The sequence below is a fragment of the Cynocephalus volans genome, chromosome 2 (genome assembly GCF_027409185.1).
Source record: "Cynocephalus volans isolate mCynVol1 chromosome 2, mCynVol1.pri, whole genome shotgun sequence".
In the NCBI taxonomy this organism is placed as follows: domain Eukaryota; kingdom Metazoa; phylum Chordata; class Mammalia; order Dermoptera; family Cynocephalidae; genus Cynocephalus; species Cynocephalus volans.
The window spans coordinates 99,958,467-99,966,079 of record NC_084461.1 but is presented as its reverse complement, the minus strand read 5'-3'; the positions used below and the strand labels follow the sequence as shown (position 1 = coordinate 99,966,079).

Here is a 7,613-nt window from a genome sequence, read left to right as displayed (position 1 = left end):
GGAAGAATATAGGATGATTTGAGTTCTTTACATTTCATATCTCATGATATAGACATTCAAGAACCTCCCTGAGCCATATAAAGATTATTCTCAGGCTAACATGTGACCATAAAGAGTAGCCACTTGTTTCAGAGACATCCAAATGATGACAGTTTTTAGTGAAGCTCTCAAAAGTATAAGGTTCTACATTCCCACCCCTGATGATCCTGAGGCTTCTTTAATCCAGCTATCCCATGAAATATTTCTCAAACAAACAGAAGAGAAATCGTACTTTTATTGCCAGCTGAAGATTTCAAAAATAAGAGAATGAGAAAAGGAAAAGCTAATGTCATCCTTACATACATGGTCAATGCATAGTCCCCAGGGACTTGGAAATAAAGGTGGATGCCCTCAGAGTTAAACTAGCAAAATCTACCCTAAGTCCTTGTGATTTGTCATTTGGGGGAGTAAAACACAGACCTTTGTAATGTGTCACAGAAGCATGAGAGAGCAACCGAAAAATTCAAAGTGATGTGGGTAAGACCTCAAGGAGGTAGACATGGAATGGGAGTGTAATTTAGTAATGTAAATATAATGGAAATCGTCAAACATGAATGCCTGAGTAAATAAATTCAAAAAGAAAACCCAGCAGTGTCCATTAGAGCAATGTCCTAAAAATGTACATCTTGGCTAAGCAGACAGAAGCATTATAATTTGTTTGGCTAGTAAAACTTCTCTCCATAAGCCCTGCAAATAGGGCAAAAATGTGCTTGTCAATCAGTAGCCTACATTCTTACTTGTTTACCTCTGTGAGCTTGGCTAAATGTGAGTCCATCCTCTAGAGGCAGATCCCCTCTCACCACATTAATAAACCAATCAGGTTTCCAATCTGGGGTGCTTAAGGCCAGCTTCTGGGCTGTGGTGAATGGCCCAAGGGAAGTCTTGAGTGACCTGTCCAGACAGCCAGACAGCCTTTCCAGGGCAGCACATCTGGGTTTATTGCCTACCTCCTTCAAATGGAAATGCAGAATTCCTAAGCCAAAATCATCCCCTAAATTCATATGATATGGTCTTTATATCACATTGATCACTCCTCCCACCCCGCCCACGACAGCCCCCTTCCCTGTTCCTGGTCAGTGTCAGCAGCATGTCCAGTGAAGATTACCCTGTAGCTCAGTACCTAGAGCTAACAAGCCTCTGATGTGTTTGACTGTTGTACTGGCTCAACATTAAATGCAGATTATCCATAGCCAAATCTCTGTTTCATTTGTAAATACTTATAACCTAAATTGTAATGCCTTTTTTTGATTAGTTAAATGAACAACTTCTTACTGTACACTTTATGCTACAGAAAAGCTTCCACCTGGTTGCAATCAGACTTCTTCCTTATGAGTGGCTCTTGTCAAAAACTAGAGTTGCAAAAACAGCACACTGGAGAAGAGTTAAATAAGTATCTTTGATTTTAGGTGCTTAAGTTCTCCAATTATTGCAGGCAGACACTTCAAGGCATAAATAAGGAACACTTTGGGTGAAGGAATAAATGCCTCTTGAGCAACAAGTTGCTGCTGGCAGGGAGGTAAAACATCTCTAACAGTAGTTTCTAAATTCTTGTAACTCTTGATCTTCACCCAACTTCCAAAGGCTTACGGAAGCTTTACATCTTACATACGCCACTGAAAAATAATGTTCAAATTTACTAATAACTCATACAACAATAATAATTATAATTACTAACACTTCATGAGCATATATAGTGTGGCAGATGCCATTTATGTCTTGGTATGTTTATTCTCAAAATAAAAAACCAAGACTATCACCATGGATGTGTTTGGAGCATTCCAGCTCTGCTCTGTGATCTCCATAAGGACTGTGTTCTTAGCTTCATAATCTCATCCTAAGACAGTATAATAGTCCACTTTGAACGTCAATACCTTAGGTGCCAAGAATGTAGAAGGGGACTATGGAGAATTACAGTTTCTTAACCTGTCATCCTTCTCTAATCAATAACTAATCAAAATCACTACTATAGTAAAAGTACCATGAATATTTTACTGTGTCATTGGTACAAATTTTTTTCTCTTATTTTAAGTATTATTATTAAATACTTCAAAACTATAAGTGAATAAAGATCATACTATTTTAAAAAATCTATGCACACATCACCCAGAATTAACAAACATTAAAAATTGATTACACTTAATCTCACTATAAAAGTAATATACTAGATGCAGAAGGTACTATGTATTGTAGTTATAGAACAGAGGATTCTATGTAAATCCAGAAGATACTATATATTGTTTTAAATTTTCTTACATATTTTTATCCTTTTAAAAAAATGCACATATTAATAAAAAACATACTAGTGTTTTTGTGCTTATACAGGTAAATAAATAATATACCATTTGTATGGCTCTACAACTTGCTTTTTTCTGGTCAACATTATTTTGGGGGCTGTATCTATGCTGAGTCATATATATTGTTTATTAATTTTAAATGTGTTAGTATTCCATCATATGAATATGCCACTACTTATTTATCTATCCATTTATTTGATTCCTGCTAGTATATTTAGGTTGCTCTCAATTTTGGGTTATTACAAGCATAGTATCAGTGAAGCTATGCAAGAATATCTCTAATGTATCGCCCTAGAAGAGGACTTGTTGTATCATAAGGTATGTATGTACATCTTCAGCTTGTTTTGTGAGAATTAGCTAAGTTAATATATTAAAGTGATTAGCAAGGTTTTGCAGGGAGCAAGTGCTTGATAAACACTGAAGATAAGGTGGCTACAGATATTTAATGTTTTGATGATGTAAAATTATCAATCTTTATTTTTTCATTTTGCTATAGAGAATTTCTTCCATACTATGATATTATAAAGATATTCTTCCACATTTTCTTTGCATTTTGTTAAGTTTTTTAACTTTTGATTTTCACTTTGAGATCTTTAATTTATCTGGAATTTATTTCAGTGTGTGCTATAAGGTAAAATGCTAACATTTTTTTTTTTTTTTCTTGTGACCGGTAAGGGGATCGTAACCCTTGGCTTGGTGTCGTCCGCACCGCGCTCAGCCAGTGAGCGCACCGGCCATCCCTATATAGGATCCGAACCCGCGGCCTCTGCGCTCCCAGAGCCGCCCTCTCTTGAGTGAGCCACGGGGTCAGCCCGGCCCTAACTTTTTAATATAGATAAGCAATTGTCTCAACACCATCTTATCCTCAACTGACTGGCAATGCTATCTTGATCACATTCCAAGATTCCATGTATGTATGAGTGTCTTCCTGGACTTTCTGTTCTACCACTGGGATAAATGTGTAGATCTTTAACCTTACTGGGCCTCAGTTTTATTTATAAAATGGAGATAAAAATCATACCTACTTCATAGGTTGATGTGAAAATTAAATAAACTAACATATGCAAAATGCTCAGAATAGTGCCTGGTATATAATAACTAAAATATACAGTTAGCTATTGTGATGGTTAATTTTATATGTTAACTTGATTGGGCCCCAGAGTTCCCAGGCATTTGGTCAGACATTATTCTGGGTGTGCCTGTGAGGGTGTTTTTGAATGAGGTTAACATTTGAATTGGTAGACTGAGTAAAAAGCAGATTGCCCTCCCTAATGTGCCCTCATCCAATCAACTGAAAACCTAAACAGAACGAAAAGTATAACTAAGAAGGAACTTCTGCCTCACTATTTGAGCCAGGAAGGATATCATCATCATCTCCTGTGCTGAAACAAACTGGAACACACACCATTCACTCTCCTGGTTCTTATTCCTTTGGACACAGACTGGATTTTCACCACTGACTCTCCTGGGTCTCCAGATAAGACTGCAGATCCTGGGACTTCTCAGCCTCCACAATCATGTGAGCCAATTTCACATAATAAATCTTTACACACACACACACACACACACACACACACACACACACACACACACACACACACACACACACACACACACACACACACAAAACTGGTTCTGTTTCTCTGGAAAACCCTAATACAGCTGTTATTATTATTGTCTATGTATTTGCTAACATTACACTGTTCCAAAGACTAAAGTTTATATTCTTCATTTCTGATACAGCAAGTTTTCCCTCTTCTTTAAAATTTTCTTCACCTCCTTGAGCATTCACTCTTTCATATGCCGTTTGAATCAGCTTTTCAAAGTCCTCAAAAACTCCCAGGGGACTTGAATCAGAAATGCACTGAGTTGGAGGATTTGGGAAAATTAAGATTTTATAGTACCAAGTACACCAGGAACAGGTTATATTCTTCCCCCTTTTTTAGTCTTATTTTTTTCAATAAAATATTCTAATTTTCAATAAAAAATTCTAATTTTCAGCATGATGGACTTACATGATATCAAGCCCTTGGAAAGCCATTTACATTCTAAAAGATTAGGCTGAGAATCCAGTATACTTTCTATCAAATGAGTAAAAATATTTTTGTGTTCTTTCACGAAGAAAGAGGGTTGGCTATCTATCTCATGTATATAAAAGGAGAAAATCCATTGTTCTCTACCGCTTTCCTTCAGAGTGTCAGTTTACTCATATAGAAGGTTTTTCCATGTGGCTTTAACTGTACCATCCCAGGGGGTACTGCACTTATTTACTATAAGGTAATTAATAATAAATCTATCTCTCATCCAGAACACCTCATAGAGCATTTAGGATAAAATTAATAAACATAAATATTAACCTTAATTGATAATAATATATTTAACTTTAAATGTATCTGGGGCGGATGTGCCAACATTATATTTAAGGCTTCTTCAGCAATGTTCATGTGAGATTGTCTTGGGATTTTATTTCTGTATTCTATCAAGTTTGGTATTAAGATTACAATGGTCTTGTAAATGGCTAGGTAACTTTAGGTTCTTTCTTTATGACAGTTTGTACAAAATAAATATCATCTCTCCTTTGAAAGACTGTTTAATATATTCTGTAATATCACCCGAGGCTTGGTTCTTCATGGGAGAGCAGAAAGAACAGCTGATTGAAAATCTTCAGAGATTATAGTTTATTTCTTCTTAAGTCAATTTTCATTATTAATAATTTCCAAATAATCCATTTCATTTATGCTTTCAAAACTACTGTCATAAAGTTTTAAAGTAAGCTCTAAGACCAGTATGATTGTCCTTGTGGACTTCTAACTTCAGCACACAGGCACCTTCCTCACTTTGCATTAACTTTTGTATCTGGATTCTTTCTTCTTTTAAGCTCCAATTTATTTATTTATTTATTTATTTATTTATTTATTTATTTATTTATTTATTATATTTTATTCTGCCTCTGATATGTTTGAAACATGAAGAATATTCTTATATCAGCTCACTCTTCCACATTGACCAGAAAACTGCACCTTATTTTTCCATCAGTTACGCTGTTTTTAGTACCTTTTCTCAATTTTTTATTCCAATTTCTGATGAGCTAATACAAGAAAATACCTTTCTAAGTACCATCAAGTACAATTCAGCAATTTTACATATGGATTTGCTGACGTTTGCTATACTATACCCAAGTTACCAGGAATATCTGATACCATAGTGTTAGGCAAAAAAATGTTTATAAATACATACTTATTTAATATGATTGGTCACAGAATTAAACAGTAATTTTCCACTTAGATGACTTTTAAGACTGCAGAAATTCCGCAATTCCTCAGTCCAAGGAAAGAGAAGAAAAACTTACATTATATTTGCTGGGAATTAAATACCTAACAACATGAAAGATACAGAAAAATGAACATAAATCAGTTACACTCATTCTGCTTTACGAACTTAGGCCTCAGCTACGGAGTTTACCTGAACTACATCACATACAAATCAAAATTTCAGTTGTCTCCTTAATCCATGACCATTGTATTTTAGTCTATTCCCAGCATAATGGTGTTCAACCAGATCAAACCAAATGTTTTCCCCATACAAGCTGACAAGCATTTGTTAACAAGGTCTTTTTGATTTGGCCCCTTCTTGCCATTAGTCAAATTCCTTGAATTCTAAGCAATCATCTCAGTTTTACTGAATAAAATGTATGTCTCATTTCTCTACTGAATCAATTACTGTCTTATATTTCAAGATTTTCGTCTGGTTTACAATGGTATTCACATATAAGGATTCACTGAGTAGAAACTAACTTTGGGAAATCATTCTGTTTTTCACTTTCAGTACAGTATTCAATAAATTATGTTAGATATTCAATACTTCATTATAAAATAAACTTTGCATTAAATAATTTTGCCCAACTGTAGGCTAAATTAAGTGTTATGAGCACGTTTAAGGTTGGGTAAGGTAAGCTATGATGTCTCATAGGTTAGGTATGTTAAATGCATTTTTGACATTATATTTTCTACATATGATGGTTTTATCAGGATAAGACACCATCCTAAGTTGAGGTGCATCAGCAGATAACGTCAGAGCAGGCCTTAAACTTAGTTCTACTTACTCCTAGTACTAATACTTTTCCCACTGTCTCATGTTTTCCCCTCTTTTCTTTTTACTCTTTTTAACTTCAGCATTCTAAATCACCTAGAAGATATTACAACTTGCTCATGAGAGATAAGAGATGTTCTTATTCATCAACAACCACCAATCATTCTAAAAACTAAAATAAAGTCTTACTACAATAAAGGCTTACATTGGAACATTAAAACACTGAAAATGGCCTTGCTAGAATTGAGTAGATTTATAGTTCCTTGTAATTAAAAGTTCCTTTGTAAACAAGAGAGTTAAAATGATTACTGCTAAATTATGCACAGACATGTTACAAAAACAGAACAAACTTATTCTCTATGAATATTATACTTATTATAAAATCAAACCTGAAAGGAGTTATATTAGGGATGATGTTGGGGGCCAGGTATCAGGAAAGGCCTGTACCATCCGGTTCCACATTCAGGGCCTTCACTACGCTGTCCTCTATCACCATGGAGAACCTCTTGAGCCATTGATTCCCAAAGAGAGACACCAACAAATCACCTAATAATAAATCTGGCTCCTTTCAGGTGACCTTTCAGCCAGGAGCTGAAACTTACCTTTTGATCTGTGGTCTTGTCCCCACTCACCAGTCAAAAGGACATCATTAATATTCAGACATGCCATCACCTGGATCCCCTTAGCATTCAGAAACCCAGCCTGTTCCACAAACCCCAGCAACTGGGTCTTAGAGTAACCACGGGTAAAGTCCTCAGGAATTCCAAACAGCACACTTTTCTTGCCCTTATAACAGCTCTTCCAGGTTCCCCTTGTTCCCTGGCTCCCCTTCAAACACTCAGATGAGGTGAGGGTATCTCCCACCTTGACTGGGGCCATGGCTCTGGCAGGCTGCTGCAACTGTGGGCCCCACCACGCGATCTCCCTCCTCCCCCTTCTGGTGCACGCGTTGCTGCCACTGCCACGGACTCAATGGCAGCTGCATCGGCGAGTCCACATATAACTTTTGACTCCCCTTATCTACTAATAGCCTACTGGTGATCGTAAGCCTTACAGATAACATAAACATTCGATTAACACATATTTTGTATGTTATATGTATTGCATACTGTACTCTTACAATAAAGTAAGCTAGAAAAGGAAAATCTTATTAGGAAAATCATAAGGAAGAGAAAACATATTTACAGTATT

At 35.9% G+C, this 7,613-nt stretch overlaps 1 pseudogene; it reads right to left on the bottom strand.

Moving 5' to 3' along the window:
* Window positions 1-6,753: 6,753 nt before the first annotated feature.
* On the bottom strand, window positions 6,754-7,301 carry LOC134370552 (peroxiredoxin-5, mitochondrial-like; annotated as a pseudogene).
* Between the last annotated feature and the right edge of the window lie 312 nt (window positions 7,302-7,613).